The 23,549-nt window shown below is 37.2% G+C and overlaps 25 non-coding genes across 25 annotated transcripts; all 25 read left to right on the forward strand.

Annotated features, from left to right (window-relative positions):
- Positions 1–235: 235 nt before the first annotated feature.
- Positions 236–307, forward strand: TRNAQ-CUG (transfer RNA glutamine (anticodon CUG)). Its single transcript has one exon. It is a non-coding gene; the product is annotated as a tRNA-Gln (tRNA).
- A 967-nt stretch (positions 308–1,274) lies between these two features.
- TRNAS-AGA (transfer RNA serine (anticodon AGA)) lies at positions 1,275–1,356 on the forward strand. The gene has a single exon. It is a non-coding gene; the product is annotated as a tRNA-Ser (tRNA).
- Positions 1,357–2,063: 707 nt separating this feature from the next.
- TRNAQ-CUG (transfer RNA glutamine (anticodon CUG)) lies at positions 2,064–2,135 on the forward strand. Its single transcript has one exon. It is a non-coding gene; the product is annotated as a tRNA-Gln (tRNA).
- A 967-nt stretch (positions 2,136–3,102) lies between these two features.
- On the forward strand, positions 3,103–3,184 carry TRNAS-AGA (transfer RNA serine (anticodon AGA)). The gene has a single exon. It is a non-coding gene; the product is annotated as a tRNA-Ser (tRNA).
- A 707-nt stretch (positions 3,185–3,891) lies between these two features.
- TRNAQ-CUG (transfer RNA glutamine (anticodon CUG)) lies at positions 3,892–3,963 on the forward strand. Its single transcript has one exon. It is a non-coding gene; the product is annotated as a tRNA-Gln (tRNA).
- A 967-nt stretch (positions 3,964–4,930) lies between these two features.
- On the forward strand, positions 4,931–5,012 carry TRNAS-AGA (transfer RNA serine (anticodon AGA)). Its single transcript has one exon. It is a non-coding gene; the product is annotated as a tRNA-Ser (tRNA).
- Positions 5,013–5,719: 707 nt separating this feature from the next.
- Positions 5,720–5,791, forward strand: TRNAQ-CUG (transfer RNA glutamine (anticodon CUG)). Its single transcript has one exon. It is a non-coding gene; the product is annotated as a tRNA-Gln (tRNA).
- Positions 5,792–6,758: 967 nt separating this feature from the next.
- On the forward strand, positions 6,759–6,840 carry TRNAS-AGA (transfer RNA serine (anticodon AGA)). The gene has a single exon. It is a non-coding gene; the product is annotated as a tRNA-Ser (tRNA).
- A 707-nt stretch (positions 6,841–7,547) lies between these two features.
- On the forward strand, positions 7,548–7,619 carry TRNAQ-CUG (transfer RNA glutamine (anticodon CUG)). Its single transcript has one exon. It is a non-coding gene; the product is annotated as a tRNA-Gln (tRNA).
- Positions 7,620–8,586: 967 nt separating this feature from the next.
- TRNAS-AGA (transfer RNA serine (anticodon AGA)) lies at positions 8,587–8,668 on the forward strand. The gene has a single exon. It is a non-coding gene; the product is annotated as a tRNA-Ser (tRNA).
- Positions 8,669–9,332: 664 nt separating this feature from the next.
- TRNAQ-CUG (transfer RNA glutamine (anticodon CUG)) lies at positions 9,333–9,404 on the forward strand. The gene has a single exon. It is a non-coding gene; the product is annotated as a tRNA-Gln (tRNA).
- Positions 9,405–10,371: 967 nt separating this feature from the next.
- Positions 10,372–10,453, forward strand: TRNAS-AGA (transfer RNA serine (anticodon AGA)). The gene has a single exon. It is a non-coding gene; the product is annotated as a tRNA-Ser (tRNA).
- Positions 10,454–11,117: 664 nt separating this feature from the next.
- TRNAQ-CUG (transfer RNA glutamine (anticodon CUG)) lies at positions 11,118–11,189 on the forward strand. Its single transcript has one exon. It is a non-coding gene; the product is annotated as a tRNA-Gln (tRNA).
- Positions 11,190–12,156: 967 nt separating this feature from the next.
- TRNAS-AGA (transfer RNA serine (anticodon AGA)) lies at positions 12,157–12,238 on the forward strand. The gene has a single exon. It is a non-coding gene; the product is annotated as a tRNA-Ser (tRNA).
- Positions 12,239–12,902: 664 nt separating this feature from the next.
- Positions 12,903–12,974, forward strand: TRNAQ-CUG (transfer RNA glutamine (anticodon CUG)). Its single transcript has one exon. It is a non-coding gene; the product is annotated as a tRNA-Gln (tRNA).
- A 967-nt stretch (positions 12,975–13,941) lies between these two features.
- TRNAS-AGA (transfer RNA serine (anticodon AGA)) lies at positions 13,942–14,023 on the forward strand. Its single transcript has one exon. It is a non-coding gene; the product is annotated as a tRNA-Ser (tRNA).
- A 1,703-nt stretch (positions 14,024–15,726) lies between these two features.
- On the forward strand, positions 15,727–15,808 carry TRNAS-AGA (transfer RNA serine (anticodon AGA)). The gene has a single exon. It is a non-coding gene; the product is annotated as a tRNA-Ser (tRNA).
- Positions 15,809–16,472: 664 nt separating this feature from the next.
- On the forward strand, positions 16,473–16,544 carry TRNAQ-CUG (transfer RNA glutamine (anticodon CUG)). Its single transcript has one exon. It is a non-coding gene; the product is annotated as a tRNA-Gln (tRNA).
- A 967-nt stretch (positions 16,545–17,511) lies between these two features.
- TRNAS-AGA (transfer RNA serine (anticodon AGA)) lies at positions 17,512–17,593 on the forward strand. Its single transcript has one exon. It is a non-coding gene; the product is annotated as a tRNA-Ser (tRNA).
- A 707-nt stretch (positions 17,594–18,300) lies between these two features.
- TRNAQ-CUG (transfer RNA glutamine (anticodon CUG)) lies at positions 18,301–18,372 on the forward strand. The gene has a single exon. It is a non-coding gene; the product is annotated as a tRNA-Gln (tRNA).
- A 967-nt stretch (positions 18,373–19,339) lies between these two features.
- TRNAS-AGA (transfer RNA serine (anticodon AGA)) lies at positions 19,340–19,421 on the forward strand. The gene has a single exon. It is a non-coding gene; the product is annotated as a tRNA-Ser (tRNA).
- A 707-nt stretch (positions 19,422–20,128) lies between these two features.
- Positions 20,129–20,200, forward strand: TRNAQ-CUG (transfer RNA glutamine (anticodon CUG)). The gene has a single exon. It is a non-coding gene; the product is annotated as a tRNA-Gln (tRNA).
- Positions 20,201–21,167: 967 nt separating this feature from the next.
- On the forward strand, positions 21,168–21,249 carry TRNAS-AGA (transfer RNA serine (anticodon AGA)). The gene has a single exon. It is a non-coding gene; the product is annotated as a tRNA-Ser (tRNA).
- Positions 21,250–21,913: 664 nt separating this feature from the next.
- On the forward strand, positions 21,914–21,985 carry TRNAQ-CUG (transfer RNA glutamine (anticodon CUG)). The gene has a single exon. It is a non-coding gene; the product is annotated as a tRNA-Gln (tRNA).
- Positions 21,986–22,952: 967 nt separating this feature from the next.
- TRNAS-AGA (transfer RNA serine (anticodon AGA)) lies at positions 22,953–23,034 on the forward strand. The gene has a single exon. It is a non-coding gene; the product is annotated as a tRNA-Ser (tRNA).
- Positions 23,035–23,549: the final 515 nt, after the last annotated feature.

A 23,549-nucleotide genomic window follows, 5' to 3' on the forward strand; every position in this document is an offset into this window, starting at 1 on the left:
GATCCAACACTCTATTTACTAGCCACTTTTCATCAACATTTAAAACTGTCATTGTTGAGATATCATGGAACTCTTGGCACACTTGTGGAAATAAAGTTTAGGAGATATTAATTTACCATTGTGTATTAATTGTAGATTTGCACTACAGCTTTAGAGCCTTTTTTCACCATGATTCATGAGTTCATATGTGCTTTTTAGCACAAAAAAACTGCAGCCAGTTATTTTTTGTGCGTGTGGTTCCATGGTGTAATGGTTAGCACTCTGGACTCTGAATCCAGCGATCTGAGTTCAAATCTCAGTGGAACCTGGGCAGCTCTTTGTACATGTGTTTCAGTTTTTGCACTTACACTGAGTTCTCCTGTGCCAAAGGTTTAACATAAAAAGATAAAAAGAGAAAGTTAAAATCAACATGTAAAACAAAGATTTGAATGTTCCAAGCATCCATGGAGTGATCACTTTGAGTTCTATGGCCAAATCTACCTTTAAAGCAGGATTACGGAAACTTAAAATTGACTTTAAGTTACAGCACTCTTACGAACTGTGTCACGCAAAGCAACCATACCCTATGATTTATGTCAATGTTCACATAACACTTTTTCCAGGTGTATGAAACTGACAAGGATTTGAAGCTGAAATGGCTTCAGGAAATGTTGGCGTTTTCTTCCTGAATCATCTTTTCTTGTGTTTTTCAGAATTTCCTACAGCGGTTTGTAAACATTTTTGGTGGTGTTTTTCTAAAATTATTTTGGGCATCTTTTGAGTCTGTTTTTGTGGCTTTTCTTTGTAGCTCACAAAATGCACCAAAAGTCTCTCAGGAACCTTGAAGGAGTTTTCCTAACCTTGCCATTGAATTGTATTATAAGTATGGAGCTCTTCTAAATGAAAAACACCTGAAAAATGATATGCTTATTTTAGTTAACCGCTTGGCATTTTTGGAAACTTGATGTGGTTAAAAGACGCCCAAAAGCCTGATCATATGAACAGCAAGTCTTTTTTACGTGGAAATTAATTTGTTCAGTGTTTTCAGCATTTTCAGAGTAATTTTCAGGATGTTTTTGGAATGGACCCACTCCAAATCCGCCTTATAAAGAGGTAAAAGTCTTAAACTGTGCATGATTTCCATTGATGATGACTTTAAATCAGATTTTTACATTTTACTGGGACCTGGAAATTTGTTTCTATTTTCTGAGATGTTTTCCAGAGGGATAATCACTGATCTTGATCATGGTGCTATAAGAAAAGGTGTTTGATTCTCATCAAAAATCAACGTCTGAGTAGTCGTGGCCGAGTGGTTAAGGCGATGGACTAGAAATCCATTGGGGTTTCCCCGCGCAGGTTCAAATCCTGCCGACTACGAATATGTTCATATAGTTTTTTGACTGATTACCTGAGAAGATAAATTTGCGTGTGTCCTGTTATGTCATGTTCTGTGTGTCCTGTTATGTTATGTTATGTCCTGTTTATGCCACATGAAGGTGATATGCGAACTTTGGGCAGGGTTTCTAGAACCAGACTGACTTGATTTTTGGATGCATTTTATATAAGCCGATCTGACGCTACATCCCACGTGCGTCATGCCACTAATTAAAAGAAGCGCCATGAGTGCCACCAGGTAAGTGGTGCATCTCCCTCTTTTGTCTAGCAGTTACAGACCACTGCTTTGGCAGATGTACTGAGACATGCACTTTTATTCACAGCAACCTTGAATTATCTCTTGGATAAAACTTTTTACCACACAATGAAAATTTTTTAGCCACTTCTGGATGAACAGCTTTCTAACAGTATAAGTTTTGCAGTTATTTTTTTCTTACCCTTTTTCCAAGTAACAGATCCAACACTCTATTTACTAGCCACTTTTCATCCACATTTAAAACTGTCATTGTTGAGATATCATGGAACTCTTGGCACACTTGTGGAAATAAAGTTTAGGAGATATTAATTTACCATTGTGTATTAATTGTAGATTTGCACTACAGCTTTAGAGCCTTTTTTCACCATGATTCATGAGTTCATATGTGCTTTTTAGCACAAAAAAACTGCAGCCAGTTATTTTTTGTGCGTGTGGTTCCATGGTGTAATGGTTAGCACTCTGGACTCTGAATCCAGCGATCTGAGTTCAAATCTCAGTGGAACCTGGGCAGCTCTTTGTACATGTGTTTCAGTTTTTGCACTTACACTGAGTTCTCCTGTGCCAAAGGTTTAACATAAAAAGATAAAAAGAGAAAGTTAAAATCAACATGTAAAACAAAGATTTGAATGTTCCAAGCATCCATGGAGTGATCACTTTGAGTTCTATGGCCAAATCTACCTTTAAAGCAGGATTACGGAAACTTAAAATTGACTTTAAGTTACAGCACTCTTACGAACTGTGTCACGCAAAGCAACCATACCCTATGATTTATGTCAATGTTCACATAACACTTTTTCCAGGTGTATGAAACTGACAAGGATTTGAAGCTGAAATGGCTTCAGGAAATGTTGGCGTTTTCTTCCTGAATCATCTTTTCTTGTGTTTTTCAGAATTTCCTACAGCGGTTTGTAAACATTTTTGGTGGTGTTTTTCTAAAATTATTTTGGGCATCTTTTGAGTCTGTTTTTGTGGCTTTTCTTTGTAGCTCACAAAATGCACCAAAAGTCTCTCAGGAACCTTGAAGGAGTTTTCCTAACCTTGCCATTGAATTGTATTATAAGTATGGAGCTCTTCTAAATGAAAAACACCTGAAAAATGATATGCTTATTTTAGTTAACCGCTTGGCATTTTTGGAAACTTGATGTGGTTAAAAGACGCCCAAAAGCCTGATCATATGAACAGCAAGTCTTTTTTACGTGGAAATTAATTTGTTCAGTGTTTTCAGCATTTTCAGAGTAATTTTCAGGATGTTTTTGGAATGGACCCACTCCAAATCCGCCTTATAAAGAGGTAAAAGTCTTAAACTGTGCATGATTTCCATTGATGATGACTTTAAATCAGATTTTTACATTTTACTGGGACCTGGAAATTTGTTTCTATTTTCTGAGATGTTTTCCAGAGGGATAATCACTGATCTTGATCATGGTGCTATAAGAAAAGGTGTTTGATTCTCATCAAAAATCAACGTCTGAGTAGTCGTGGCCGAGTGGTTAAGGCGATGGACTAGAAATCCATTGGGGTTTCCCCGCGCAGGTTCAAATCCTGCCGACTACGAATATGTTCATATAGTTTTTTGACTGATTACCTGAGAAGATAAATTTGCGTGTGTCCTGTTATGTCATGTTCTGTGTGTCCTGTTATGTTATGTTATGTCCTGTTTATGCCACATGAAGGTGATATGCGAACTTTGGGCAGGGTTTCTAGAACCAGACTGACTTGATTTTTGGATGCATTTTATATAAGCCGATCTGACGCTACATCCCACGTGCGTCATGCCACTAATTAAAAGAAGCGCCATGAGTGCCACCAGGTAAGTGGTGCATCTCCCTCTTTTGTCTAGCAGTTACAGACCACTGCTTTGGCAGATGTACTGAGACATGCACTTTTATTCACAGCAACCTTGAATTATCTCTTGGATAAAACTTTTTACCACACAATGAAAATTTTTTAGCCACTTCTGGATGAACAGCTTTCTAACAGTATAAGTTTTGCAGTTATTTTTTTCTTACCCTTTTTCCAAGTAACAGATCCAACACTCTATTTACTAGCCACTTTTCATCCACATTTAAAACTGTCATTGTTGAGATATCATGGAACTCTTGGCACACTTGTGGAAATAAAGTTTAGGAGATATTAATTTACCATTGTGTATTAATTGTAGATTTGCACTACAGCTTTAGAGCCTTTTTTCACCATGATTCATGAGTTCATATGTGCTTTTTAGCACAAAAAAACTGCAGCCAGTTATTTTTTGTGCGTGTGGTTCCATGGTGTAATGGTTAGCACTCTGGACTCTGAATCCAGCGATCTGAGTTCAAATCTCAGTGGAACCTGGGCAGCTCTTTGTACATGTGTTTCAGTTTTTGCACTTACACTGAGTTCTCCTGTGCCAAAGGTTTAACATAAAAAGATAAAAAGAGAAAGTTAAAATCAACATGTAAAACAAAGATTTGAATGTTCCAAGCATCCATGGAGTGATCACTTTGAGTTCTATGGCCAAATCTACCTTTAAAGCAGGATTACGGAAACTTAAAATTGACTTTAAGTTACAGCACTCTTACGAACTGTGTCACGCAAAGCAACCATACCCTATGATTTATGTCAATGTTCACATAACACTTTTTCCAGGTGTATGAAACTGACAAGGATTTGAAGCTGAAATGGCTTCAGGAAATGTTGGCGTTTTCTTCCTGAATCATCTTTTCTTGTGTTTTTCAGAATTTCCTACAGCGGTTTGTAAACATTTTTGGTGGTGTTTTTCTAAAATTATTTTGGGCATCTTTTGAGTCTGTTTTTGTGGCTTTTCTTTGTAGCTCACAAAATGCACCAAAAGTCTCTCAGGAACCTTGAAGGAGTTTTCCTAACCTTGCCATTGAATTGTATTATAAGTATGGAGCTCTTCTAAATGAAAAACACCTGAAAAATGATATGCTTATTTTAGTTAACCGCTTGGCATTTTTGGAAACTTGATGTGGTTAAAAGACGCCCAAAAGCCTGATCATATGAACAGCAAGTCTTTTTTACGTGGAAATTAATTTGTTCAGTGTTTTCAGCATTTTCAGAGTAATTTTCAGGATGTTTTTGGAATGGACCCACTCCAAATCCGCCTTATAAAGAGGTAAAAGTCTTAAACTGTGCATGATTTCCATTGATGATGACTTTAAATCAGATTTTTACATTTTACTGGGACCTGGAAATTTGTTTCTATTTTCTGAGATGTTTTCCAGAGGGATAATCACTGATCTTGATCATGGTGCTATAAGAAAAGGTGTTTGATTCTCATCAAAAATCAACGTCAGAGTAGTCGTGGCCGAGTGGTTAAGGCGATGGACTAGAAATACATTGGGGTTTCCCCGCGCAGGTTCAAATCCTGCCGACTACGAATATGTTCATATAGTTTTTTGACTGATTACCTGAGAAGATAAATTTGCGTGTGTCCTGTTATGTCATGTTCTGTGTGTCCTGTTATGTTATGTTATGTCCTGTTTATGCCACATGAAGGTGATATGCGAACTTTGGGCAGGGTTTCTAGAACCAGACTGACTTGATTTTTGGATGCATTTTATATAAGCCGATCTGACGCTACATCCCACGTGCGTCATGCCACTAATTAAAAGAAGCGCCATGAGTGCCACCAGGTAAGTGGTGCATCTCCCTCTTTTGTCTAGCAGTTACAGACCACTGCTTTGGCAGATGTACTGAGACATGCACTTTTATTCACAGCAACCTTGAATTATCTCTTGGATAAAACTTTTTACCACACAATGAAAATTTTTTAGCCACTTCTGGATGAACAGCTTTCTAACAGTATAAGTTTTGCAGTTATTTTTTTCTTACCCTTTTTCCAAGTAACAGATCCAACACTCTATTTACTAGCCACTTTTCATCAACATTTAAAACTGTCATTGTTGAGATATCATGGAACTCTTGGCACACTTGTGGAAATAAAGTTTAGGAGATATTAATTTACCATTGTGTATTAATTGTAGATTTGCACTACAGCTTTAGAGCCTTTTTTCACCATGATTCATGAGTTCATATGTGCTTTTTAGCACAAAAAAACTGCAGCCAGTTATTTTTTGTGCGTGTGGTTCCATGGTGTAATGGTTAGCACTCTGGACTCTGAATCCAGCGATCTGAGTTCAAATCTCAGTGGAACCTGGGCAGCTCTTTGTACATGTGTTTCAGTTTTTGCACTTACACTGAGTTCTCCTGTGCCAAAGGTTTAACATAAAAAGATAAAAAGAGAAAGTTAAAATCAACATGTAAAACAAAGATTTGAATGTTCCAAGCATCCATGGAGTGATCACTTTGAGTTCTATGGCCAAATCTACCTTTAAAGCAGGATTACGGAAACTTAAAATTGACTTTAAGTTACAGCACTCTTACGAACTGTGTCACGCAAAGCAACCATACCCTATGATTTATGTCAATGTTCACATAACACTTTTTCCAGGTGTATGAAACTGACAAGGATTTGAAGCTGAAATGGCTTCAGGAAATGTTGGCGTTTTCTTCCTGAATCATCTTTTCTTGTGTTTTTCAGAATTTCCTACAGCGGTTTGTAAACATTTTTGGTGGTGTTTTTCTAAAATTATTTTGGGCATCTTTTGAGTCTGTTTTTGTGGCTTTTCTTTGTAGCTCACAAAATGCACCAAAAGTCTCTCAGGAACCTTGAAGGAGTTTTCCTAACCTTGCCATTGAATTGTATTATAAGTATGGAGCTCTTCTAAATGAAAAACACCTGAAAAATGATATGCTTATTTTAGTTAACCGCTTGGCATTTTTGGAAACTTGATGTGGTTAAAAGACGCCCAAAAGCCTGATCATATGAACAGCAAGTCTTTTTTACGTGGAAATTAATTTGTTCAGTGTTTTCAGCATTTTCAGAGTAATTTTCAGGATGTTTTTGGAATGGACCCACTCCAAATCCGCCTTATAAAGAGGTAAAAGTCTTAAACTGTGCATGATTTCCATTGATGATGACTTTAAATCAGATTTTTACATTTTACTGGGACCTGGAAATTTGTTTCTATTTTCTGAGATGTTTTCCAGAGGGATAATCACTGATCTTGATCATGGTGCTATAAGAAAAGGTGTTTGATTCTCATCAAAAATCAACGTCTGAGTAGTCGTGGCCGAGTGGTTAAGGCGATGGACTAGAAATCCATTGGGGTTTCCCCGCGCAGGTTCAAATCCTGCCGACTACGAATATGTTCATATAGTTTTTTGACTGATTACCTGAGAAGATAAATTTGCGTGTGTCCTGTTATGTCATGTTCTGTGTGTCCTGTTATTTTATGTTATGTCCTGTTTATGCCACATGAAGGTGATATGCGAACTTTGGGCAGGGTTTCTAGAACCAGACTGACTTGATTTTTGGATGCATTTTATATAAGCCGATCTGACGCTACATCCCACGTGCGTCATGCCACTAATTAAAAGAAGCGCCATGAGTGCCACCAGGTAAGTGGTGCATCTCCCTCTTTTGTCTAGCAGTTACAGACCACTGCTTTGGCAGATGTACTGAGACATGCACTTTTATTCACAGCAACCTTGAATTATCTCTTGGATAAAACTTTTTACCACACAATGAAAATTTTTTAGCCACTTCTGGATGAACAGCTTTCTAACAGTATAAGTTTTGCAGTTATTTTTTTCTTACCCTTTTTCCAAGTAACAGATCCAACACTCTATTTACTAGCCACTTTTCATCAACATTTAAAACTGTCATTGTTGAGATATCATGGAACTCTTGGCACACTTGTGGAAATAAAGTTTAGGAGATATTAATTTACCATTGTGTATTAATTGTAGATTTGCACTACAGCTTTAGAGCCTTTTTTCACCATGATTCATGAGTTCATATGTGCTTTTTAGCACAAAAAAACTGCAGCCAGTTATTTTTTGTGCGTGTGGTTCCATGGTGTAATGGTTAGCACTCTGGACTCTGAATCCAGCGATCTGAGTTCAAATCTCAGTGGAACCTGGGCAGCTCTTTGTACATGTGTTTCAGTTTTTGCACTTACACTGAGTTCTCCTGTGCCAAAGGTTTAACATAAAAAGATAAAAAGAGAAAGTTAAAATCAACATGTAAAACAAAGATTTGAATGTTCCAAGCATCCATGGAGTGATCACTTTGAGTTCTATGGCCAAATCTACCTTTAAAGCAGGATTACGGAAACTTAAAATTGACTTTAAGTTACAGCACTCTTACGAACTGTGTCACGCAAAGCAACCATACCCTATGATTTATGTCAATGTTCACATAACACTTTTTCCAGGTGTATGAAACTGACAAGGATTTGAAGCTGAAATGGCTTCAGGAAATGTTGGCGTTTTCTTCCTGAATCATCTTTTCTTGTGTTTTTCAGAATTTCCTACAGCGGTTTGTAAACATTTTTGGTGGTGTTTTTCTAAAATTATTTTGGGCATCTTTTGAGTCTGTTTTTGTGGCTTTTCTTTGTAGCTCACAAAATGCACCAAAAGTCTCTCAGGAACCTTGAAGGAGTTTTCCTAACCTTGCCATTGAATTGTATTATAAGTATGGAGCTCTTCTAAATGAAAAACACCTGAAAAATGATATGCTTATTTTAGTTAACCGCTTGGCATTTTTGGAAACTTGATGTGGTTAAAAGACGCCCAAAAGCCTGATCATATGAACAGCAAGTCTTTTTTACGTGGAAATTAATTTGTTCAGTGTTTTCAGCATTTTCAGAGTAATTTTCAGGATGTTTTTGGAATGGACCCACTCCAAATCCGCCTTATAAAGAGGTAAAAGTCTTAAACTGTGCATGATTTCCATTGATGATGACTTTAAATCAGATTTTTACATTTTACTGGGACCTGGAAATTTGTTTCTATTTTCTGAGATGTTTTCCAGAGGGATAATCACTGATCTTGATCATGGTGCTATAAGAAAAGGTGTTTGATTCTCATCAAAAATCAACGTCTGAGTAGTCGTGGCCGAGTGGTTAAGGCGATGGACTAGAAATCCATTGGGGTTTCCCCGCGCAGGTTCAAATCCTGCCGACTACGAATATGTTCATATAGTTTTTTGACTGATTACCTGAGAAGATAAATTTGCGTGTGTCCTGTTTTATGCCACATGAAGGTGATATGCGAACTTTGGGCAGGGTTTCTAGAACCAGACTGACTTGATTTTTGGATGCATTTTATATAAGCCGATCTGACGCTACATCCCACGTGCGTCATGCCACTAATTAAAAGAAGCGCCATGAGTGCCACCAGGTAAGTGGTGCATCTCCCTCTTTTGTCTAGCAGTTACAGACCACTGCTTTGGCAGATGTACTGAGACATGCACTTTTATTCACAGCAACCTTGAATTATCTCTTGGATAAAACTTTTTACCACACAATGAAAATTTTTTAGCCACTTCTGGATGAACAGCTTTCTAACAGTATAAGTTTTGCAGTTATTTTTTTCTTACCCTTTTTCCAAGTAACAGATCCAACACTCTATTTACTAGCCACTTTTCATCAACATTTAAAACTGTCATTGTTGAGATATCATGGAACTCTTGGCACACTTGTGGAAATAAAGTTTAGGAGATATTAATTTACCATTGTGTATTAATTGTAGATTTGCACTACAGCTTTAGAGCCTTTTTTCACCATGATTCATGAGTTCATATGTGCTTTTTAGCACAAAAAAACTGCAGCCAGTTATTTTTTGTGCGTGTGGTTCCATGGTGTAATGGTTAGCACTCTGGACTCTGAATCCAGCGATCTGAGTTCAAATCTCAGTGGAACCTGGGCAGCTCTTTGTACATGTGTTTCAGTTTTTGCACTTACACTGAGTTCTCCTGTGCCAAAGGTTTAACATAAAAAGATAAAAAGAGAAAGTTAAAATCAACATGTAAAACAAAGATTTGAATGTTCCAAGCATCCATGGAGTGATCACTTTGAGTTCTATGGCCAAATCTACCTTTAAAGCAGGATTACGGAAACTTAAAATTGACTTTAAGTTACAGCACTCTTACGAACTGTGTCACGCAAAGCAACCATACCCTATGATTTATGTCAATGTTCACATAACACTTTTTCCAGGTGTATGAAACTGACAAGGATTTGAAGCTGAAATGGCTTCAGGAAATGTTGGCGTTTTCTTCCTGAATCATCTTTTCTTGTGTTTTTCAGAATTTCCTACAGCGGTTTGTAAACATTTTTGGTGGTGTTTTTCTAAAATTATTTTGGGCATCTTTTGAGTCTGTTTTTGTGGCTTTTCTTTGTAGCTCACAAAATGCACCAAAAGTCTCTCAGGAACCTTGAAGGAGTTTTCCTAACCTTGCCATTGAATTGTATTATAAGTATGGAGCTCTTCTAAATGAAAAACACCTGAAAAATGATATGCTTATTTTAGTTAACCGCTTGGCATTTTTGGAAACTTGATGTGGTTAAAAGACGCCCAAAAGCCTGATCATATGAACAGCACGTCTTTTTTACGTGGAAATTAATTTGTTCAGTGTTTTCAGCATTTTCAGAGTAATTTTCAGGATGTTTTTGGAATGGACCCACTCCAAATCCGCCTTATAAAGAGGTAAAAGTCTTAAACTGTGCATGATTTCCATTGATGATGACTTTAAATCAGATTTTTACATTTTACTGGGACCTGGAAATTTGTTTCTATTTTCTGAGATGTTTTCCAGTGGGATAATCACTGATCTTGATCATGGTGCTATAAGAAAAGGTGTTTGATTCTCATCAAAAATCAACGTCTGAGTAGTCGTGGCTGAGTGGTTAAGGCGATGGACTAGAAATCCATTGGGGTTTCCCCGCGCAGGTTCAAATCCTGCCGACTACGAATATGTTCATATAGTTTTTTGACTGATTACCTGAGAAGATAAATTTGCGTGTGTCCTGTTTTATGCCACATGAAGGTGATATGCGAACTTTGGGCAGGGTTTCTAGAACCAGACTGACTTGATTTTTGGATGCATTTTATATAAGCCGATCTGACGCTACATCCCACGTGCGTCATGCCACTAATTAAAAGAAGCGCCATGAGTGCCACCAGGTAAGTGGTGCATCTCCCTCTTTTGTCTAGCAGTTACAGACCACTGCTTTGGCAGATGTACTGAGACATGCACTTTTATTCACAGCAACCTTGAATTATCTCTTGGATAAAACTTTTTACCACACAATGAAAATTTTTTAGCCACTTCTGGATGAACAGCTTTCTAACAGTATAAGTTTTGCAGTTATTTTTTTCTTACCCTTTTTCCAAGTAACAGATCCAACACTCTATTTACTAGCCACTTTTCATCAACATTTAAAACTGTCATTGTTGAGATATCATGGAACTCTTGGCACACTTGTGGAAATAAAGTTTAGGAGATATTAATTTACCATTGTGTATTAATTGTAGATTTGCACTACAGCTTTAGAGCCTTTTTTCACCATGATTCATGAGTTCATATGTGCTTTTTAGCACAAAAAAACTGCAGCCAGTTATTTTTTGTGCGTGTGGTTCCATGGTGTAATGGTTAGCACTCTGGACTCTGAATCCAGCGATCTGAGTTCAAATCTCAGTGGAACCTGGGCAGCTCTTTGTACATGTGTTTCAGTTTTTGCACTTACACTGAGTTCTCCTGTGCCAAAGGTTTAACATAAAAAGATAAAAAGAGAAAGTTAAAATCAACATGTAAAACAAAGATTTGAATGTTCCAAGCATCCATGGAGTGATCACTTTGAGTTCTATGGCCAAATCTACCTTTAAAGCAGGATTACGGAAACTTAAAATTGACTTTAAGTTACAGCACTCTTACGAACTGTGTCACGCAAAGTAACCATACCCTATGATTTATGTCAATGTTCACATAACACTTTTTCCAGGTGTATGAAACTGACAAGGATTTGAAGCTGAAATGGCTTCAGGAAATGTTGGCGTTTTCTTCCTGAATCATCTTTTCTTGTGTTTTTCAGAATTTCCTACAGCGGTTTGTAAACATTTTTGGTGGTGTTTTTCTAAAATTATTTTGGGCATCTTTTGAGTCTGTTTTTGTGGCTTTTCTTTGTAGCTCACAAAATGCACCAAAAGTCTCTCAGGAACCTTGAAGGAGTTTTCCTAACCTTGCCATTGAATTGTATTATAAGTATGGAGCTCTTCTAAATGAAAAACACCTGAAAAATGATATGCTTATTTTAGTTAACCGCTTGGCATTTTTGGAAACTTGATGTGGTTAAAAGACGCCCAAAAGCCTGATCATATGAACAGCACGTCTTTTTTACGTGGAAATTAATTTGTTCAGTGTTTTCAGCATTTTCAGAGTAATTTTCAGGATGTTTTTGGAATGGACCCACTCCAAATCCGCCTTATAAAGAGGTAAAAGTCTTAAACTGTGCATGATTTCCATTGATGATGACTTTAAATCAGATTTTTACATTTTACTGGGACCTGGAAATTTGTTTCTATTTTCTGAGATGTTTTCCAGTGGGATAATCACTGATCTTGATCATGGTGCTATAAGAAAAGGTGTTTGATTCTCATCAAAAATCAACGTCTGAGTAGTCGTGGCTGAGTGGTTAAGGCGATGGACTAGAAATCCATTGGGGTTTCCCCGCGCAGGTTCAAATCCTGCCGACTACGAATATGTTCATATAGTTTTTTGACTGATTACCTGAGAAGATAAATTTGCGTGTGTCCTGTTTTATGCCACATGAAGGTGATATGCGAACTTTGGGCAGGGTTTCTAGAACCAGACTGACTTGATTTTTGGATGCATTTTATATAAGCCGATCTGACGCTACATCCCACGTGCGTCATGCCACTAATTAAAAGAAGCGCCATGAGTGCCACCAGGTAAGTGGTGCATCTCCCTCTTTTGTCTAGCAGTTACAGACCACTGCTTTGGCAGATGTACTGAGACATGCACTTTTATTCACAGCAACCTTGAATTATCTCTTGGATAAAACTTTTTACCACACAATGAAAATTTTTTAGCCACTTCTGGATGAACAGCTTTCTAACAGTATAAGTTTTGCAGTTATTTTTTTCTTACCCTTTTTCCAAGTAACAGATCCAACACTCTATTTACTAGCCACTTTTCATCAACATTTAAAACTGTCATTGTTGAGATATCATGGAACTCTTGGCACACTTGTGGAAATAAAGTTTAGGAGATATTAATTTACCATTGTGTATTAATTGTAGATTTGCACTACAGCTTTAGAGCCTTTTTTCACCATGATTCATGAGTTCATATGTGCTTTTTAGCACAAAAAAACTGCAGCCAGTTATTTTTTGTGCGTGTGGTTCCATGGTGTAATGGTTAGCACTCTGGACTCTGAATCCAGCGATCTGAGTTCAAATCTCAGTGGAACCTGGGCAGCTCTTTGTACATGTGTTTCAGTTTTTGCACTTACACTGAGTTCTCCTGTGCCAAAGGTTTAACATAAAAAGATAAAAAGAGAAAGTTAAAATCAACATGTAAAACAAAGATTTGAATGTTCCAAGCATCCATGGAGTGATCACTTTGAGTTCTATGGCCAAATCTACCTTTAAAGCAGGATTACGGAAACTTAAAATTGACTTTAAGTTACAGCACTCTTACGAACTGTGTCACGCAAAGCAACCATACCCTATGATTTATGTCAATGTTCACATAACACTTTTTCCAGGTGTATGAAAGTGACAAGGATTTGAAGCTGAAATGGCTTCAGGAAATGTTGGCGTTTTCTTCCTGAATCATCTTTTCTTGTGTTTTTCAGAATTTCCTACAGCGGTTTGTAAACATTTTTGGTGGTGTTTTTCTAAAATTATTTTGGGCATCTTTTGAGTCTGTTTTTGTGGCTTTTCTTTGTAGCTCACAAAATGCACCAAAAGTCTCTCAGGAACCTTGAAGGAGTTTTCCTAACCTTGCCATTGAATTGTATTATAAGTATGGAGCTCTTCTAAATGAAAAACACCTGAAAAATGATATGCTTATTTTAGTTAACCGCTTGGCATTTTTGGAAACTTGATGTGGTTAAAAGACGCCCAAAAGCCTGATCATATGAACAGCAAGTCTTTTTTACGTGGAAATTAATTTGTTCAGTGTTTTCAGCATTTTCAGAGTAATTTTCAGGATGTTTTTGGAATGGACCCACTCCAAATCCGCCTTATAAAGAGGTAAAAGTCTTAAACTGTGCATGATTTCCATTGATGATGACTTTAAATCAGATTTTTACATTTTACTGGGACCTGGAAATTTGTTTCTATTTTCTGAGATGTTTTCCAGAGGGATAATCACTGATCTTGATCATGGTGCTATAAGAAAAGGTGTTTGATTCTCATCAAAAATCAACGTCTGAGTAGTCGTGGCCGAGTGGTTAAGGCGATGGACTAGAAATCCATTGGGGTTTCCCCGCGCAGGTTCAAATCCTGCCGACTACGAATATGTTCATATAGTTTTTTGACTGATTACCTGAGAAGATAAATTTGCGTGTGTCCTGTTTTATGCCACATGAAGGTGATATGCGAACTTTGGGCAGGGTTTCTAGAACCAGACTGACTTGATTTTTGGATGCATTTTATATAAGCCGATCTGACGCTACATCCCACGTGCGTCATGCCACTAATTAAAAGAAGCGCCATGAGTGCCACCAGGTAAGTGGTGCATCTCCCTCTTTTGTCTAGCAGTTACAGACCACTGCTTTGGCAGATGTACTGAGACATGCACTTTTATTCACAGCAACCTTGAATTATCTCTTGCATAAAACTTTTTACCACACAATGAAAATTTTTTAGCCACTTCTGGATGAACAGCTTTCTAACAGTATAAGTTTTGCAGTTATTTTTTTCTTACCCTTTTTCCAAGTAACAGATCCAACACTCTATTTACTAGCCACTTTTCATCAACATTTAAAACTGTCATTGTTGAGATATCATGGAACTCTTGGCACACTTGTGGAAATAAAGTTTAGGAGATATTAATTTACCATTGTGTATTAATTGTAGATTTGCACTACAGCTTTAGAGCCTTTTTTCACCATGATTCATGAGTTCATATGTGCTTTTTAGCACAAAAAAACTGCAGCCAGTTATTTTTTGTGCGTGTGGTTCCATGGTGTAATGGTTAGCACTCTGGACTCTGAATCCAGCGATCTGAGTTCAAATTGCAGTGGAACCTGGGCAGCTCTTTGTACATGTGTTTCAGTTTTTGCACTTACACTGAGTTCTCCTGTGCCAAAGGTTTAACATAAAAAGATAAAAAGAGAAAGTTAAAATCAACATGTAAAACAAAGATTTGAATGTTCCAAGCATCCATGGAGTGATCACTTTGAGTTCTATGGCCAAATCTACCTTTAAAGCAGGATTACGGAAACTTAATATTGACTTTAAGTTACAGCACTCTTACGAACTGTGTCACGCAAAGCAACCATACCCTTTGATTTATGTCAATGTTCACATAACACTTTTTCCAGGTGTATGAAACTGACAAGGATTTGAAGCTGAAATGGCTTCAGATAATGTTGGTGTTTTCTTCCTGAATCATCTTTTCTTGTGTTTTTCAGAATTTCCTACAGCGGTTTGTAAACATTTTTGGTGGTGTTTTTCTAAAATTATTTTGGGCATCTTTTGAGTCTGTTTTTGTGGCTTTTCTTTGTAGCTCACAAAATGCACCAAAAGTCTCTCAGGAACCTTGAAGGAGTTTTCCTAACCTTGCCATTGAATTGTATTATAAGTATGGAGCTCTTCTAAATGAAAAACACCTGAAAAATGATATGCTTATTTTAGTTAACCGCTTGGCATTTTTGGAAACTTGATGTGGTTAAAAGACACCCAAAAGCCTGATCATATGAACAGCAAGTCTTTTTTACGTGGAAATTAATTTGTTCAGTGTTTTCAGCATTTTCAGAGTAATTTTCAGGATGTTTTTGGAATGGACCCACTCCAAATCTGCCTTATAAAGAGGTAAAAGTCTTAAACTGTGCATGATTTCCATTGATGATGACTTTAAATCAGATTTTTACATTTTACTGGGACCTGGAAATTTGTTTCTATTTTCTGAGATGTTTTCCAGAGGGATAATCACTGATCTTGATCATGGTGCTATAAGAAAAGGTGTTTGATTCTCATCAAAAATCAACGTCTGAGTAGTCGTGGCCGAGTGGTTAAGGCGATGGACTAGAAATCCATTGGGGTTTCCCCGTGCAGGTTCAAATCCTGCCGACTACGAATATGTTCATATAGTTTTTTGACTGATTACCTGAGAAGATAAATTTGCGTGTGTCCTGTTTTATGCCACATGAAGGTGATATGCGAACTTTGGGCAGGGTTTCTAGAACCAGACTGACTTGATTTTTGGATGCATTTTATATAAGCCGATCTGACGCTACATCCCACGTGCGTCATGCCACTAATTAAAAGAAGCGCCATGAGTGCCACCAGGTAAGTGGTGCATCTCCCTCTTTTGTCTAGCAGTTACAGACCACTGCTTTGGCAGATGTACTGAGACATGCACTTTTATTCACAGCAACCTTGAATTATCTCTTGGATAAAACTTTTTACCACACAATGAAAATTTTTTAGCCACTTCTGGATGAACAGCTTTCTAACAGTATAAGTTTTGCAGTTATTTTTTTCTTACCCTTTTTCCAAGTAACAGATCCAACACTCTATTCACTAGCCACTTTTCATCAACATTTAAAACTGTCATTGTTGAGATATCATGGAACTCTTGGCACACTTGTGGAAATAAAGTTTAGGAGATATTAATTTACCATTGTGTATTAATTGTAGATTTGCACTACAGCTTTAGAGCCTTTTTTCACCATGATTCATGAGTTCATATGTGCTTTTTAGCACAAAAAAACTGCAGCCAGTTATTTTTTGTGCATGTGGTTCCATGGTGTAATGGTTAGCACTCTGGACTCTGAATCCACCAATCTGAGTTCAAATCTCAGTGGAACCTGGGCAGCTCTTTGTACATGTGTTTCAGTTTTTGCACTTACACTGAGTTCTCCTGTGCCAAAGGTTTAACATAAAAAGATAAAAAGAGAAAGTTAAAATCAACATGTAAAACAAAGATTTGAATGTTCCAAGCATCCATGGAGTGATCACTTTGAGTTCTATGGCCAAATCTACCTTTAAAGCAGGATTACGGAAACTTAATATTGACTTTAAGTTACAGCACTCTTACGAACTGTGTCACGCAAAGCAACCATACCCTTTGATTTATGTCAATGTTCACATAACACTTTTTCCAGGTGTATGAAACTGACAAGGATTTGAAGCTGAAATGGCTTCAGATAATGTTGGTGTTTTCTTCCTGAATCATCTTTTCTTGTGTTTTTCAGAATTTCCTACAGCGGTTTGTAAACATTTTTGGTGGTGTTTTTCTAAAATTATTTTGGGCATCTTTTGAGTCTGTTTTTGTGGCTTTTCTTTGTAGCTCACAAAATGCACCAAAAGTCTCTCAGGAACCTTGAAGGAGTTTTCCTAACCTTGCCATTGAATTGTATTATAAGTATGGAGCTCTTCTAAATGAAAAACACCTGAAAAATGATATGCTTATTTTAGTTAACCGCTTGGCATTTTTGGAAACTTGATGTGGTTAAAAGACGCCCAAAAGCCTGATCATATGAACAGCAAGTCTTTTTTACGTGGAAATTAATTTGTTCAGTGTTTTCAGCATTTTCAGAGTAGTTTTCAGGATGTTTTTGGAATGGACCCACTCCAAATCCGCCTTATAAAGAGGTAAAAGTCTTAAACTGTGCATGATTTCCATTGATGATGACTTTAAATCAGATTTTTACATTTTACTGGGACCTGGAAATTTGTTTCTATTTTCTGAGATGTTTTCCAGAGGGATAATCACTGATCTTGATCATGGTGCTATAAGAAAAGGTGTTTGATTCTCATCAAAAATCAACGTCTGAGTAGTCGTGGCCGAGTGGTTAAGGCGATGGACTAGAAATCCATTGGGGTTTCCCCGCGCAGGTTCAAATCCTGCCGACTACGAATATGTTCATATAGTTTTTTGACTGATTACCTGAGAAGATAAATTTGCGTGTGTCCTGTTATGTCATGTTCTGTGTGTCCTGTTATGTTATGTTATGTCCTGTTTATGCCACATGAAGGTGATATGCAAACTTTGGGCAGGGTTTCTAGAACCAGACTGACTTGATTTTTGGATGCATTTTATATAAGCCGATCTGACGCTACATCCCACGTGCGTCATGCCACTAATTAAAAGAAGCGCCATGAGTGCCACCAGGTAAGTGGTGCATCTCCCTCTTTTGTCTAGCAGTTACAGACCACTGCTTTGGCAGATGTACTGAGACATGCACTTTTATTCACAGCAACCTTCAATTATCTCTTGGATAAAACTTTTTACCACACAATGAAAATTTTTTAGCCACTTCTGGATGAACAGCTTTCTAACAGTATAAGTTTTGCAGTTATTTTTTTCTTACCCTTTTTCCAAGTAACAGATCCAACACTCTATTTACTAGCCACTTTTCATCAACATTTAAAACTGTCATTGTTGAGATATCATGGAACTCTTGGCACACTTGTGGAAATAAAGTTTAGGAGATATTAATTTACCATTGTGTATTAATTGTAGATTTGCACTACAGCTTTAGAGCCTTTTTTCACCATGATTCATGAGTTCATATGTGCTTTTTAGCACAAAAAAACTGCAGCCAGTTATTTTTTGTGCGTGTGGTTCCATGGTGTAATGGTTAGCACTCTGGACTCTGAATCCAGCGATCTGAGTTCAAATCTCAGTGGAACCTGGGCAGCTCTTTGTACATGTGTTTCAGTTTTTGCACTTACACTGAGTTCTCCTGTGCCAAAGGTTTAACATAAAAAGATAAAAAGAGAAAGTTAAAATCAACATGTAAAACAAAGATTTGAATGTTCCAAGCATCCATGGAGTGATCACTTTGAGTTCTATGGCCAAATCTACCTTTAAAGCAGGATTACGGAAACTTAAAATTGACTTTAAGTTACAGCACTCTTACGAACTGTGTCACGCAAAGCAACCATACCCTATGATTTATGTCAATGTTCACATAACACTTTTTCCAGGTGTATGAAACTGACAAGGATTTGAAGCTGAAATGGCTTCAGGAAATGTTGGCGTTTTCTTCCTGAATCATCTTTTCTTGTGTTTTTCAGAATTTCCTACAGCGGTTTGTAAACATTTTTGGTGGTGTTTTTCTAAAATTATTTTGGGCATCTTTTGAGTCTGTTTTTGTGGCTTTTCTTTGTAGCTCACAAAATGCACCAAAAGTCTCTCAGGAACCTTGAAGGAGTTTTCCTAACCTTGCCATTGAATTGTATTATAAGTATGGAGCTCTTCTAAATGAAAAACACCTGAAAAATGATATGCTTATTTTAGTTAACCGCTTGGCATTTTTGGAAACTTGATGTGGTTAAAAGACGCCCAAAAGCCTGATCATATGAACAGCAAGTCTTTTTTACGTGGAAATTAATTTGTTCAGTGTTTTCAGCATTTTCAGAGTAATTTTCAGGATGTTTTTGGAATGGACCCACTCCAAATCTGCCTTCTAAAGAGGTAAAAGTCTTAAACTGTGCATGATTTCCATTGATGATGACTTTAAATCAGATTTTTACATTTTACTGGGACCTGGAAATTTGTTTCTATTTTCTGAGATGTTTTCCAGAGGGATAATCACTGATCTTGATCATGGTGCTATAAGAAAAGGTGTTTGATTCTCATCAAAAATCAACGTCTGAGTAGTCGTGGCCGAGTGGTTAAGGCGATGGACTAGAAATCCATTGGAGTTTCCCCGCGCAGGTTCAAATCCTGCCGACTACGAATATGTTCATATAGTTTTTTGACTGATTACCTGAGAAGATAAATTTGCGTGTGTCCTGTTATGTCATGTTCTGTGTGTCCTGTTATGTTATGTTATGTCCTGTTTATGCCACATGAAGGTGATATGCAAACTTTGGGCAGGGTTTCTAGAACCAGACTGACTTGATTTTTGGATGCATTTTATATAAGCCGATCTGACGCTACATCCCACGTGCGTCATGCCACTAATTAAAAGAAGCGCCATGAGTGCCACCAGGTAAGTGGTGCATCTCCCTCTTTTGTCTAGCAGTTACAGACCACTGCTTTGGCAGATGTACTGAGACATGCACTTTTATTCACAGCAACCTTCAATTATCTCTTGGATAAAACTTTTTACCACACAATGAAAATTTTTTAGCCACTTCTGGATGAACAGCTTTCTAACAGTATAAGTTTTGCAGTTATTTTTTTCTTACCCTTTTTCCAAGTAACAGATCCAACACTCTATTTACTAGCCACTTTTCATCAACATTTAAAACTGTCATTGTTGAGATATCATGGAACTCTTGGCACACTTGTGGAAATAAAGTTTAGGAGATATTAATTTACCATTGTGTATTAATTGTAGATTTGCACTACAGCTTTAGAGCCTTTTTTCACCATGATTCATGAGTTCATATGTGCTTTTTAGCACAAAAAAACTGCAGCCAGTTATTTTTTGTGCGTGTGGTTCCATGGTGTAATGGTTAGCACTCTGGACTCTGAATCCAGCGATCTGAGTTCAAATCTCAGTGGAACCTGGGCAGCTCTTTGTACATGTGTTTCAGTTTTTGCACTTACACTGAGTTCTCCTGTGCCAAAGGTTTAACATAAAAAGATAAAAAGAGAAAGTTAAAATCAACATGTAAAACAAAGATTTGAATGTTCCAAGCATCCATGGAGTGATCACTTTGAGTTCTATGGCCAAATCTACCTTTAAAGCAGGATTACGGAAACTTAAAATTGACTTTAAGTTACAGCACTCTTACGAACTGTGTCACGCAAAGCAACCATACCCTATGATTTATGTCAATGTTCACATAACACTTTTTCCAGGTGTATGAAACTGACAAGGATTTGAAGCTGAAATGGCTTCACGAAATGTTGGCGTTTTCTTCCTGAATCATCTTTTCTTGTGTTTTTCAGAATTTCCTACAGCGGTTTGTAAACATTTTTGGTGGTGTTTTTCTAAAATTATTTTGGGCATCTTTTGAGTCTGTTTTTGTGGCATTTCTTTGTAGCTCACAAAATGCACCAAAAGTCTCTCAGGAACCTTGAAGGAGTTTTCCTAACCTTGCCATTGAATTGTATTATAAGTATGGAGCTCTTCTAAATGAAAAACACCTGAAAAATGATATGCTTATTTTAGTTAACCGCTTGGCATTTTTGGAAACTTGATGTGGTTAAAAGACGCCCAAAAGCCTGATCATATGAACAGCAAGTCTTTTTTACGTGGAAATTAATTTGTTCAGTGTTTTCAGCATTTTCAGAGTAATTTTCAGGATGTTTTTGGAATGGACCCACTCCAAATCCGCCTTATAAAGAGGTAAAAGTCTTAAACTGTGCATGATTTCCATTGATGATGACTTTAAATCAGATTTTTACATTTTACTGGGACCTGGAAATTTGTTTCTATTTTCTGAGATGTTTTCCAGAGGGATAATCACTGATCTTGATCATGGTGCTATAAGAAAAGGTGTTTGATTCTCATAAAAAATCAACGTCTGAGTAGTCGTGGCCGAGTGGTTAAGGCGATGGACTAGAAATCCATTGGGGTTTCCCCGCGCAGGTTCAAATCCTGCCGACTACGAATATGTTCATATAGTTTTTTGACTGATTACCTGAGAAGATAAATTTGCGTGTGTCCTGTTTTATGCCACATGAAGGTGATATGCGAACTTTGGGCAGGGTTTCTAGAACCAGACTGACTTGATTTTTGGATGCATTTTATATAAGCCGATCTGACGCTACATCCCACGTGCGTCATGCCACTAATTAAAAGAAGCGCCATGAGTGCCACCAGGTAAGTGGTGCATCTCCCTCTTTTGTCTAGCAGTTACAGACCACTGCTTTGGCAGATGTACTGAGACATGCACTTTTATTCACAGCAACCTTCAATTATCTCTTGGATAAAACTTTTTACCACACAATGAAAATTTTTTAGCCACTTCTGGATGAACAGCTTTCTAACAGTATAAGTTTTGCAGTTATTTTTTTCTTACCCTTTTTCCAAGTAACAGATCCAACACTCTATTTACTAGCCACTTTTCATCAACATTTAAAACTGTCATTGTTGAGATATCATGGAACTCTTGGCACACTTGTGGAAATAAAGTTTAGGAGATATTAATTTACCATTGTGTATTAATTGTAGATTTGCACTACAGCTTTAGAGCCTTTTTTCACCATGATTCATGAGTTCATATGTGCTTTTTAGCACAAAAAAACTGCAGCCAGTTATTTTTTGTGCGTGTGGTTCCATGGTGTAATGGTTAGCACTCTGGACTCTGAATCCAGCGATCTGAGTTCAAATCTCAGTGGAACCTGGTCAGCTCTTTGTACATGTGTTTCAGTTTTTGCACTTACACTGAGTTCTCCTGTGCCAAAGGTTTAACATAAAAAGATAAAAAGAGAAAGTTAAAATCAACATGTAAAACAAAGATTTGAATGTTCCAAGCATCCATGGAGTGATCACTTTGAGTTCTATGGCCAAATCTACCTTTAAAGCAGGATTACGGAAACTTAAAATTGACTTTAAGTTACAGCACTCTTACGAACTGTGTCACGCAAAGCAACCATACCCTATGATTTATGTCAATGTTCACATAACACTTTTTCCAGGTGTATGAAGCTGACAAGGATTTGAAGCTGAAATGGCTTCAGGAAATGTTGGCGTTTTCTTCCTGAATCATCTTTTCTTGTGTTTTTCAGAATTTCCTACAGCGGTTTGTAAACATTTTTGGTGGTGTTTTTCTAAAATTATTTTGGGCATCTTTTGAGTCTGTTTTTGTGGCTTTTCTTTGTAGCTCACAAAATGCACCAAAAGTCTCTCAGGAACATTGAAGGAGTTTTCCTAACCTTGCCATTGAATTGTATTATAAGTATGGAGCTCTTCTAAATGAAAAACACCTGAAAAATGATATGCTTATTTTAGTTAACCGCTTGGCATTTTTGGAAACTTGATGTGGTTAAAAGACGCCCAAAAGCCTGATCATATGAACAGCAAGTCTTTTTTACGTGGAAATTAATTTGTTCAGTGTTTTCAGCATTTTCAGAGTAATTTTCAGGATGTTTTTGGAATGGACCCACTCCAAATCCGCCTTATAAAGAGGTAAAAGTCTTAAACTGTGCATGATTTCCATTGATGATGACTTTAAATCAGATTTTTACATTTTACTGGGACCTGGAAATTTGTTTCTATTTTCTGAGATGTTTTCCAGAGGGATTATCACTGATCTTGATCATGGTGCTATAAGAAAAGGTGTTTGATTCTCATCAAAAATCAACGTCTGAGTAGTCGTGGCCGAGTGGTTAAGGCGATGGACTAGAAATCCATTGGGGTTTCCCCGCGCAGGTTCAAATCCTGCCGACTACGAATATGTTCATATAGTTTTTTGACTGATTACCTGAGAAGATAAAATTGCGTGTGTCCTGTTATGTCATGTTCTGTGTGTCCTGTTATGTTATGTTATGTCCTGTTTATGCCACATGAAGGTGATATGCGAACTTTGGGCAGGGTTTCTAGAACCAGACTGACTTGATTTTTGGATGCATTTTATATAAGCCGATCTGACGCTACATCCCACGTGCGTCATGCCACTAATTAAAAGAAGCGCCATGAGTGCCACCAGGTAAGTGGTGCATCTCCCTCTTTTGTCTAGCAGTTACAGACCACTGCTTTGGCAGATGTACTGAGACATGCACTTTTATTCACAGCAACCTTGAATTATCTCTTGGATAAAACTTTTTACCACACAATGAAAATTTTTTAGCCACTTCTGGATGAACAGCTTTCTAACAGTATAAGTTTTGCAGTTATTTTTTTCTTACCCTTTTTCCAAGTAACAGATCCAACACTCTATTTACTAGCCACTTTTCATCAACATTTAA

Source organism: Ranitomeya variabilis, chromosome 2 (assembly GCF_051348905.1).
Source record: "Ranitomeya variabilis isolate aRanVar5 chromosome 2, aRanVar5.hap1, whole genome shotgun sequence".
In the NCBI taxonomy this organism is placed as follows: Eukaryota; Metazoa; Chordata; class Amphibia; order Anura; family Dendrobatidae; genus Ranitomeya; species Ranitomeya variabilis.